Below are 12,540 nucleotides of genomic sequence, written 5' to 3'. Positions count from 1 at the left end.
TACATGCATCCTACAGAATAGCTCTTTAATAAATATGTATTTAAAGTGTAACCAGTAATATGTGAACCATGGCACAACTGAATTTGATCTTAATTTATTATAGCAACTTTGTATGTTCTCAAACGACTTCTAGATGAGCCGTTACTTTAGATCTCTAGTCTGGATTATGTCCAGTTTTCGATGAACAAAATTGCAAAAAAGTATTTGGCAGTGAGATCGCATTTATAAATCTGCTCACGAAATGGGATAAGTTTTGTTGTTAATGGAAAATGTGCACCTCATTTCCTGTTCATCATGCTTAAAATGTGACCTCCTGATTGTATGAAATATTGTTAAATCATTCTGCAATAAGAACATTTTTCTGAAAAAAGAAGAAATATAATGACACCCGTGGGTGGAAGCTTAATATGAAATAATTGTCATATTTAAAGCCGACATTTTTCTTATCCATCAAGACCTAGGACAGATAAATTTACTTGCGGATATTACAGATATTATGGTTATTATGGTGATTATAATGGAAGGCACTGAAGGAGAGCTCAAGACATAGACATACTCTACAGAGGCTTTGTAATGCTGAAGCTTAAGCAGACCATATACATTAGGGAAATGTCAGGTGCACCTGGCCAACATCTAATGTGTATGGGGCCTTCCAACTCTCCCCTGACAGCAGATTTGGGGGAATATAAGGACTGGGCACTTGGATTTCAACTGCTCAATTTTTTTTTGTTCTCAGGGAGATAAGCCGGTAACAGAAATGTCTGGCAGTAGCTTTCTCCCCTCTCCCCATTCTGCCAAGCATGCTGGTGTATGGGGAATTTGGAGAGATAGCTGCCGGTCATGTGAGGGTACAGCCAACATATATCCCATGTGTTTGGCCAGCCTCGGTTATTGCTTTCGTTGTCATAGTCCAGTTGGACTGTAGTGAATTTTTATGTCAGGTAGGTTTGCTTCCAGGATATGGATAGCCAACTCCATCAAGAGTCAACTAGTACTACTACATAGAATATGTGAATCGCTGTGAGGATCAGTATGTTCCCTGACCTCAACTAACCAGCTAATGGGGTTATCCTAGTTTGACAACCCCTTCTCTTAAAGGGTATCTGTCATGTTAAAAAAAAAAAAAGAATAAAAAGAGAATTCAAAAAAAAAAAAGAGGGGGGGCTGCTTTAGCTGCTCATATCTTGGAATTGGTAGCAGAGATATGGTCTTGCTGGCATTCCAAGCTTTCAAACAATTCCAGAATCACAGCGTTATGTCCACTACATCAGAAGATATAGCTGTAAGAAATCGAGATGGCAGTGAATGCAGTGGAAAGTGAAAGTAAAAACAGGTTTCACTGCTTTCACCCCAACGGGATTTCTAACAGTGGTTCTACAGCACTGACTCTGCTTGCCCCTGGTACATCTGCTTGCAGAGGTTGATATTGATGACCTATCCTCAGGATAGGTCACCAATATTAAATTCAGCAGGGGGCCGACTGCCGGCACACCCGCCAGTCAGCTGTTTGAAGAGAAAGCAACGCTCGTACACCTTCTCTTCATTGTTTACCTGCTTGCCATCGCAACCACAACAGTGAGCAGTGTAATTACAGCTCAGCCATCCTATTCACTTTACTGGGACGGCTCCTTCCTATTAACTTGAATACTACAGAGCCGTCTCATTGAAGTGAATAACACGGCTTAGTTGTAATTACACCTGTTCACCGCTGTGGTTGTGACGGGAAGCAGGTAAATGGAGAAGAGAAGGCAGCACTTGTATGAGCCCTGCTTTCTCTTCAAACAGCTGATTGGCAGTGGTGCCAGCAGTTGTCCCCCTGACGATCAGACATTGGTGAGCTATACTGAGGATAGGTCATCAATATAAAGAAAGCGCACAACCCTTTTAACCCGTTCGCTACCAGCGCCGTATATGTACGGAGCTGGAGCGATAGGCAAACATGGCTCCCGCTCGCACGTGCAGCGGGCGTCATGGCCGGACGGTCTCTGCTGTTTCAAACAGCAGAGACCGGACGCTAAGTACCATGACTGGCAATAATGCCGATCACGGTAATTAACCACTTCAGCCCCGCTAGCTGAAACCCCCTTAATGACCAGGCCACTTTTTACACTTCTGCACTACACTACTTTCACCGTTTATTGCTCGGTCATGCAACTTACCACCCAAATGAATGTTACCTCCTTTTCTTCTCACTAATAGAGCTTTCATTTGGTGGTATTTCATTGCTGCTGACATTTTTACTTTTCTTTGTTATTAATCAAAATGTAACGATTTTTTGCAAAAAAATGACATTTTTCACTTTCAGCTGTAAAATTTTGCAAAAAAACGACATCCATATATAAATTTTTCGCTAAATTTATTGTTCTACATGTCTTTGATAAAAAAAAAATGTTTTTTGAAAAAAAAAAAATGGTTTGGGTAAAAGTTATAGCGTTTACAAACTATGGTACAAAAATTTGAATTTCCGCTTTTTGAAGCAGCTCTGACTTTCTGAGCACCTGTCATGTTTCCTGAGGTTCTACAATGCCCAAACAGTAGAAAAACCCCACAAATGACCCCATTTCGGAAAGTAGACACCCTAAGGTATTCGCTGATGGGCATAGTGAGTTCATAGAACTTTTTATTTTTTGTCACAAGTTAGCGGAAAATGATGATTTTTTTTTTTTTGTCTTCTTTCCAAAATGGGGTCACTTGTGGCGTAGTTATACTGCCCTGGCAATTTAGGGGCCCAAATGTGTGAGTAGTTTGCAATCAAAATCTGTAAAAAATGACCGGTGAAATCCGAAAGGTGCACTTTGGAATGTGGGTCCCTTTGCCCACCTAGGCTGCAAAAAAGTGTCACACATCTGGTATCGCCGTACTCAGGAGAAGTTGGGGAATGTGTTTTGGGGTGTCAATTTACATATAACCATGCTGGGTGAGAGAAATATCTTGGCAAAAAACAACTTTTCCAATTTTTTTATACAAAGTTGGCATTTGACCAAGATATTTTTCTCACCCAGCATGGGTATATGTAAAATGACACCCCAAAACACATTCCCCAGCTTCTCCTGAGTACGGTGATACCAGATGTGTGACACTTTTTTGCAGCCAAGGTGGGCAAAGGGGCACATATTCCAAAGTGCACCTTTCGGATTTCGCAGGCCATTTTTTACACATTTTGATTGCAAAGTACTTCTCACACATTTGGGCCCCTAAATTGCCAGGGCAGTATAACTACGCCACAAGTGACCCCATTTTGGAAAGAAGACACCCCAAGGTATTCCGTGATTGGCACGGCGAGTTCCTAGAATTTCTTATTTTTTGTCACAAGTTAGCGGAAAATGATGATTATTTTTTTTTCCTTACAAAGTCTCATATTCCACTAACTTGCGACAAAAAAAAAAAATTCTAGGAACTCCCACTTTGGAAAGAAGACACCCCAAGGTATTCAATGAGGGGCATGGCGAGTTCATAGAAATGTATTTTTTTGGCATAAGTTAGCGGAAGTCTCACTTTCCGCTAACTTAGGACAAAAATTTATATCTTTCATGGACTCAATATGCCCCTCAGCGAATACCTTGGGGTGTCTTCTTTCCAAAATGGGGTCATTTGTGGGGTGTTTGTACTGCCCTGGCATTTGAGGGTCTCCGCAATCATTACATGTATGGCCAGCATTAGGAGTTTCTGCTATTCTCCTTATATTGAGCATACAGGTAATGAGATTTTTTTTTCCGTTCAGCCTCTGGGCTGAAAGAAAAAAATGAACGGCACAGATTTCTTCATTCGCATCGATCAATGTGGATGGAAAAATCTTCATTCGCATCGATCAATGTGGATGGAAAAAAAAGGAGGGGAAAGGCGTCTGCCAGGACATAGGAGCTCCGCCCAACATCCATACCCACTTAGCTCGTATGCCCTGGAAAACCAGATTTCTCCATTCACATCAATCAATGTGGATGAATAAATCATTGCCGGGATTTTTTATTTTTTTTTATATATACAAAGTGTTTGCCAAAGCATAGGAACGCCGCCTCCTCCTCAGCTCGTATGCCTTGGCAAACGTATCTTTTACTGCAGAGTAGAAATCTCGTCTTGCAGCGCCGCATACACCGACTTGCGTGTAATCTGACAGCAGCGCAATGCTTCTGTCAGAATGCACATCAGTGCTGCAGCTAGTCGATCGGTTGGTCCACCTGGAAGGTAAAAAAAAAAATGAAAAAACCAGGCCGCAACACAATAATTTTATTAACTTTGGAACAGAACATATAAACTTTAACTTTTTGAACTAAACATTAACCTTTTTGCTTACTGGTGTTTTTTTTTTTTTTTTTACCTTTATAGAACAAACCTCTCCTTCCCCATGGGTCAATGTGCAAAGCGCAAATCGCCCAAAGATGTGGCGAAGTGCGTTATGCACTTTGTCCCAGGTGAAAGGAGAGGTTTGCAGCAGCTGTATGTGAATGGGCCCTAATAGCCCTGTGTGCCTGTCCTGGTGAGATGTGATCCCTATGCTAAGTGTACCTGTGTGTGGTACTTCCGGAAACTCTCCAAAGCATAGGGCAGGGTGGTCAGGACAGTCAGGACAGAAATAGCGGGTGTCATGCCTTATTCCACTCCTGCTACAGACACAACATTTTTTTCGGGGTGGCGGTCGGTTTGAGGTACCAGGAACGACACTGGGGAAATGTCGCTCGTGTAGACGGCTAACTACACTGGTGGATGAGGCCACGGAACCTCCTGGGTACAGGAGGTTTGCGATGATCTCTTCCTGAAATTTGAGGAAGGATCCAGTTCTCCCAGCCTTACTGTAGAGAACAAAACTATTATACAGAGCCAATTGAATTAAATATACAGACACCTTCTTATACCAGCGTCTGGTTCTGCGGGACACTAAATACGGAGCCAACATCTGGTCATTGAAGTCCACCCCTCCCATGTGAAGGTTATAGTCGTGGACTGAGAGGGGCTTTTCAATGACACGGGTTGCTCGCTCAATTTGGATTGTCGTGTCTGCGTGAATGGAGGAGAGCATGTAAACGTCACGCTTGTCTCTCCATTTCACCGCGAGCAGTTCTTCGTTACACAATGCAGCCCTCTGCCCCCTTGCAAGACGGGTGGTAACGAGCCGTTGGGGGAAGCCCGCGCGACTAGTTTGCGCGGTGCCACAGGCGCCAATCCGTTCTAGAAACAAATGCCTAAAGAGGGCCACATAAAGATGGTACCCCTTGCCGAATAAGGGTGACACCAAGTCCCAGACTGTCTTCCCACTGCTCCCCAGGTAGTCAGGGCAACCGACCGGCTCCAGGGTCTGATCTTTTCCCTCATAGATCCGAAATTTGTGGGTATAGCCTGTGGCCCTTTCACAGAGCTTATACAATTTGACCCCATACCGGGCGCGCTTGCTTGGGATGTATTGTTTGAAGCCAAGGCGCCCGGTAAAATGTATAAGGGACTCGTCTACGCAGATGTTTTGCTCAGGGGTATACAAATCTGCAAATTTCTGGTTGAAATGGTCTATGAGGGGCCGAATTTTGTGGAGCCGGTCAAAAGCTGGGTGGCCTCTGGGACGGGAGGTGGTGTTGTCGCTAAAGTGCAGGAAACGCAGGATGGTCTCAAATCGTGTCCTGGACATATCAGCAGAGAACATGGGCATGTGATGAATTGGGTTCGTGGACCAATATGACCGCAATTCATGCTTTTTAGTTAGACCCATGTTGAGGAGAAGGCCCAGAAAAGTTTTAATTTCGGAAACTTGGACTGGTTTCCACCGGAAAGACTGGGCATAAGAGCTTCCCGGGTTGGCGGATATAAATTGTGTGGCATACCGATTTGTTTCGGCCACGACTAAGTCCAAGAGCTCCGCAGTCAAGAACAGCTAAAAAAATCCCAGGTGCCGAACCGATCTGAGCTGTCTCAACCCGAACTCCAGACTGGGCGGTGAAAGGGGGAACTACAGGTGCGGCTGAAGTTGGGGACTGCCAATCAGGGTTTGCCAGCACCTCAGGGATTCTAGGGGCTCTACGGGCACGTCTTTGCGGTGGCTGCGACGGGGTCACTACTGCTCGTGCCACTGTACCAGCTTCCACTGCCCTTCTGGTGCTCGCCACTTCACCAGGTTGTACGGCAGTGCTGGTACTAGGTCCAGGAAGGGCTGCGCTGCTGGTGTATGCCTCACGACGTAATCCGACAGCACCAGCCCCACTCTGCTGCTCTTGAAGCGGATCCTGCGCAACCTGTGGTCTAGCGACACGGGGCCGGGTACGCCTGGTGGTATCAGGGACCTCAGCCTCCTCGTCCGAACTTTGGGTCAGAGAGCCACTGCTTTCTACAGGTTCGTATTCTGACCCGCTAGATTCATCAGATGAGGGTTCCCATTCCTCATCCGACTGGGTCAGAAGCCTGTAGGCCTGTTCAGAAGAATACCCCCTGTTTGACATTTGGGCAACTAAATTTAGGGGTATTCCCTGAGACTACCCAAGAAAAAAAGCAAGCCTGTCTTACAAAGGGGAGGCTAGCGAAGTACCGGAGGCCGCTGCGGTTGATAAAAAATATCAAAACTGATTTTTTTTATCGCCGCAGCGCGTGTAAAGTGAATGTGCAGTGATAAAAAAAAAAAAAATTTTTTGTCACTGCGGTGGGGCGGGCGTGGGTGAACGCACGTGTGGGCGACCGATCAGGCCTGATCGGGCAAACACTGCGTTTTGGGTGGAGGGCGAACTAAAGTGACACTAATACTATTATAGATCTGACCGTGATCAGTTTTGATCACTTCCAGATACTATAAAAGTACAAATGCTGATTAGCGATACGCTAATCAGCGAATAAGGGACTGCGGTGCGGTGGGCTGGGCGCTAACCGATCGCTAAACTACCTAACCAAGGGACCTAAACTATACTAAAACCTATCAGTCAATACCAGTGAAAAAAAAAAGTGACAGTTTGCACTGATCACTTTTTTCCTTTTCACTAGTGATTGACAGGGGCAAGAAGGGGTGATCAAGGGGTTAATTGGGGTGCTGGGAGGTGATCTGGGGGCTAAGTGTGGTGTTGGTGGGTACTCACATGTGGCACAGCAGCCATATAACCACATCATAATTACTAAATATGATGTGTTATCTGGCTGCTGATTCGTTTTTTTGAAAATCAACAACCTGCCAGCCGCGATCATTGGCTGGCAGGTTGATGACGAACTTGTCTTTTAAATTTTGCCGGCCCGCGATGCGCATGCGCAGGCCGGCTTTCCCCGAAATCTCGCGTCTCGCGAGAGGACGCACCGGCGCGTCCACCCAGAGGAACAGGACCGCCGCAAAGACGCAATCCTGCGTACGGCGGTCCTGAGCAGGTTAAAGGCTTTAGATGCCGTGATCAAGTGAGATCACGGCTTCTAAATGGTCAAAACCTTGGAAGCTCACGCTTCCGGGCTTCCTACCAACATCCCCTGCAGCCAATGGGGATTTCGGTAGTTGCTTTCAATGCTGTGAGTCTTGCTGATGAGACACACAGCATTTATGCTTCAATTCTTATTTTGGCCACCAGATGGCAGGCCAACATAAGAAATGTGCAATTGACAGTAATAAACTCATTTTAAAAATACATGATGGTTCAAAATTAAAAATTAAAAAACTGATTTTATAGGCTCATATGTGAGCTTTAAAATTATTACAAAAAATAAAAAAATTAAAGTTTAAATCACCCCCTATCCCTACAATAAAAAAAATACCTAAATAACAAAAAATATAATAATATTATGCTATATATTTTTTTCCAATACAGCGAATGGCATAACAGAAAAAAGGGTCAAAATGGCCAATTTGCCATTTTTTCATTGCTTCTCTTACCCCAAAATATGTAACACTCCAAAATAGTATAAATAAAAAGTACAGATTGTCCCTCAAAAAATTTGCCCATATACAGCTTAGTAGACATAACTATAAAAAAAATGTTATGGGGGTCAGAATATTATAAAGTTTACATTTATTTTTACACTATTTAGACATAAAAAAACTGTACATATGGGGTATTGTTGTAATCGTACTGACCCAGACAATGAAGGGCAAATGAAATGCCGTGGGCACAAAACCCGTAAAATCGTGGAGAAATTGAGTTTTCTTTTCCAATTCCACCCCATTTGGATTTTTTTTTTACTGCTTCCCACTACATTGTATGCCATAATTAATGGTGACATTAGAAATTGCAACTTGTCCCGCAAGAAATAAGCCCTCATACAGCTATGTGAACAGAAATATAAAAAAGTTATGGCTCAAGGAAGATAGGGAATAAAAATGAAAACGCAAAAACGGTAGTGAAAGGATTAAGACAGTTGGCCAGGAGGATGTCATTGCTCCATTTCTTTTCAGGATATTCCTTGCCAAGTACCCCTCAGTTCAGTTCTTCATGTAGGGCCCCTAAAGGAATCTGAGACAGCTTTTGGACTATTCTTGAGCTCGAAGATGATATCTTGGGTGACATCTTTAAACCACTTCCTGGTCTGCAGACATTGCCTGATTTTAGTTTTAGTACTAATCACTCTTTGTAGAACCCAGCTGTTTCATGATTGCCTCAGTTTTGCGGACTGCTAAAGCCCTTTTAAACGGGCCGAAACACTTATTCCCAGTCTTCAATTCTGGGAGGCAGATTGTCCTGTGTAGACAGCAATATGTCGTCCAGAACACAGTGATTCTCTATGGGGCGAGCAATTGCTGATTACTGCATGTAAATGCAGGTCTCACCTCCTATGAAAAGAAGGCAAGTATTGGGAACAGGCAGTTCGTTTCCAGTAATTGTCTGCTGAGTTGGCCCATGTAAAGGAGCCTTTAGACTTCTCTCAGACATGCCGAGATCTGTTGTTCCTTTGGGCTTTTTTATTTAGATTTTTTTTTGCCCCTTCTGCTGACCTTCTGTTGCTGACTTTTGTGTGTTATTGGACTACGTTTGCCACCTCTACATCGCTGTTGTCAATCCGAGGCTACTCATAGGGAGCATAACCTGATGATTTACTATGGGAAAGTCCATTATTCCTTGTGGTTTTGCCTGCGACAATCAGATTACAGCTCAGAGAGGATCCACCATTACACTAGCATTGTAACAGTTCCCTTAAATTTACTTGCGTTACTGTAACCTCACCTAATATCAAATTAGCATTTTCAAATTAACAAACAGTCTAAGTTTCAACAGCTTCTTTTTTTCTTGTCTTGTATTCAATATGAAGGGCGCATTTACATTCCATTGCATTCCAACCACAACTAATTAAGCCATTGTCAATGTATCATTTTTATGCAAGGAATAAATTCAGTCCTGTGCTCTGAATTCTCATTTTATCGCTTCCTCCTCTGACAGCTCACTAATCTCTTCCCAAGAGTCAAGTTCCAATATTTCTTGTAGATAAGCCTTGTATGAAAATCTGGGAGTTGGCATTGTGATCAGTTTCAGTGAGCTGTATCTACATATATATATTGGGAGCACAGGCCAGAGTCTAGTATCTCCTTTATGTACACAAACATCAAAAAGGAGAGTTCCTTATTACTTCCATATTGGTTTTCCTTCATTGAGATGTTCAACCATTATATATTTTCAGGTGGCTTAACATAATAAGTATATAAAATTTCCATAGCTGATCACAAAGTCTTAGCAATGTTCAGTAGTCAATAGGCACTTCACGGGGTACCACATTTTCCCCTAGAAGCAATGTTTTAAGGGAAATATACAATGCATTCGGAAAGTATTTATTATTATTTATTATTAAAGCGCCATTCATTCCATAGCGCTGTACATGTGATAAGCGGTGCACATACATAATACAGACAATTGCACTAATCATAAACAAAATGAGTTACAAACTGGTACAGAAGGAGAGAGGGCCCTGCCCGTGAGGGCTTACAACCTACATAATATTTAGACCTTTTCACATTTTATATGTTGCGATCTTGTGCTAAAACAAAAAAAGTCCCCATCATTCTGCACTCAATATTCCATAATGACAAAGTGAAAATAGAATGTACAAAATATTTGCCAATTTATTGAAAAATAAAAAATAAAATTTTGCATTGACAGAAGTATCTAGACCCTTTACTCAGGACTTCGGGGAAGCACCTTTGGCAGTGATTACGGCCTCCAGTCTTCTTGGGTATTATGTCACATGGTTTGCACACCTCAGTTTGGGGATTTTCTTCTATTTTTGTTTCTACTGATCCTCTCAAGCTCTGACTGTCGGAGCCATCGGTGGAAAGCCATTTTCAGGTTTATCCAAAGATGTTCGATTGGGTTCAGTTCAGGGCCTCTAAAGCACATTCACAGAGTTGGCCCTAAGCCACTCCTGTGTGGTCTTGGCTGTGTGCGTAGAGTCATTGTGTTGTTAGAAAGTGAACCTTTAAGCCCAGTCTGAGATCCAAAGCACTCTGGATCAGATTTTCATTAAGAATATCTCTGTAATTGGCACCATTCAGCTTCCCCTTAACCCTGACCATTCAGTCTCTCTGTCATAGCTGCTGAAAAACATCCCTACAGAATAATGCAGCCACCAGCATGCTTCACTGTAGGGATCATATTGGGCAGGTGATAAGCAGTGCCTCGTTTTCTCCAGACATGAAAAGTTAAATCTTCATCAGACCAGAGAATCTTGTTTCTCACAATCTGAGAGTCTTTTAGGTGCTTTTTTTGCAAACTTCCATGTGTCTTTTACTGAGGAGAGGCTTCTTTCTGGCCACTATGCCATAAAGCCCAGATTGGTGGAATGCTATAGTGATGGTTGACCTTTTGGAAGTTTCTCCACACAGGATCTTTTGGAGCTCAGCCAAAGTGACCAACCTCCCTTACCAAAGCCCTTCTCCCCTGATTACTTAGTTAGTTGGGCTGGAGTCCTGGTTATTCCAAAATTCGTTAATTTAAGAATTATGGAGACCACTGTGCAATTGAGAACTTTCAGTATAGCAGAGCTATTTTGTTGTTGTTGTTGTTGTAGCCTTCACTAGATCTGTGCCTCCACACAGTCCTGTCTCTGAGCTCTACAGGCTGTCTCCTCATGGCTTGGTATTTGCTCTGATGTGCATTGTCACTTGTGAGACCTTATATAGACAGGGATGTGTATTTCCAAATCATGTCCAGTTAATTGAATTTATCACAGGTGAACTCCAATCAAGGTGTAGAAACACCTCAAAGATGATCAAGAGAAATGGGAGGCCCCAGAGCTTAATTTCAATACCAAAGGGTCTGAATACTTGTACTGTAAATTTAAGTTTTTCCTTTTTGATAAATTAGTAAAAATTTCTAAATATATGTTTTTACTCTCATTACGGGGTACTGAGTACAGATTGATGGGGGAAAACTAGATTTTTATTTTATTTTAGCACAAAACGCAACATAACAAATTGTGAAAAAAATGAAAGGGTTTGATGACTTCAAATGCATTGTATCCCTGTAATACAACATGTCACAGAGCGCGCAATTTATTGTGGTTTATCATGGAAATTGTCTGAAAAAAACTCTTTGTGTCTGTAACATTGGAGGCATAAAAATACAAATCTATTCCAGCATAGTTTTACAGGTTTTTTATTTGCGATGTTCGATGTGCAATAAAACTGACCAGTTACATTCTACAGATCTGCATGAATCTGGTGATCCCGTATATGTTTAGTTTTTCTTGCATTTTGATACTGATAAAATAATAAAAACCTTGGGGAAAAAATCTGTTTTATATTTTCGTCCCCATATTCTGACCCTGTAACTTTTTGGTAGTTATGTGTACGGAGCTGTTTGAGCATTAATTTTCTGTGGGGGAATCTGTACTTTTGATTGATACTATTATGGGGTTTGTACGACTTTTTGATCAATTTTTATTAAACTTTATTGTGGGAAATGAAGCGACCAAAAACAGCAAATTGGCCATTTTGATGTTTTTATCAATTTGCAATATGGGGAATTTTTTTAAAATATTTTTATAGTATGGATGTTTTTGCAAGTGGTGATACCCATGATGTGTACTTTTTATTTATTTTGTATTTTTTTTTGTGGAAAGGGTGTGATGCCGGCTCGTCCCTTTCTCCACCCACGGTACGCCTGCTTTTTTAGACCTGGCGTGAGCGGGGAAAAGTCACAGATTGTGGCGCAACTAACTGTTGAGCAGCAATCTGTGCCAGAAATACGCCTAATATAGGCATATTTCTGGATAGTAAAAGACCCCCTAAGTAACCATTAGTAATCACTTCATACCAAGGTGCATTCCACAGCCTTAGTAATATCCAATAACATTTCACCAGTATTAAAGTGTTGAAGGGAAACTGTTAGCTGTGGTTATGTAAAGTTGTAGTTATTAAAACGCTGGCATGATGCCATCTAAGTTGCAATCCACTGCCTGTCTCAGGCAAGGTTCGTCCCTCGTAACATATTTGAAAGCCCAGATTCTGGATCTAAATGTGCAGCTTGCAACACGCAGAAGCATTGCAGACCTGGAGAGATTAATAGACCTCACTATGCAGGCACCGGTTGGGGTCAGTGAAATGGAGGTAGGTGCAGGAGGGCAAGATCAAGACCCAGTAGTTGGGTTAATGTTATTAGAGGGGGTAGA

Source organism: Bufo gargarizans, chromosome 5 (assembly GCF_014858855.1).
Source record: "Bufo gargarizans isolate SCDJY-AF-19 chromosome 5, ASM1485885v1, whole genome shotgun sequence".
Classification (NCBI taxonomy): Eukaryota; Metazoa; Chordata; class Amphibia; order Anura; family Bufonidae; genus Bufo; species Bufo gargarizans.
Note: the sequence above shows the minus strand (reverse complement) of the source record.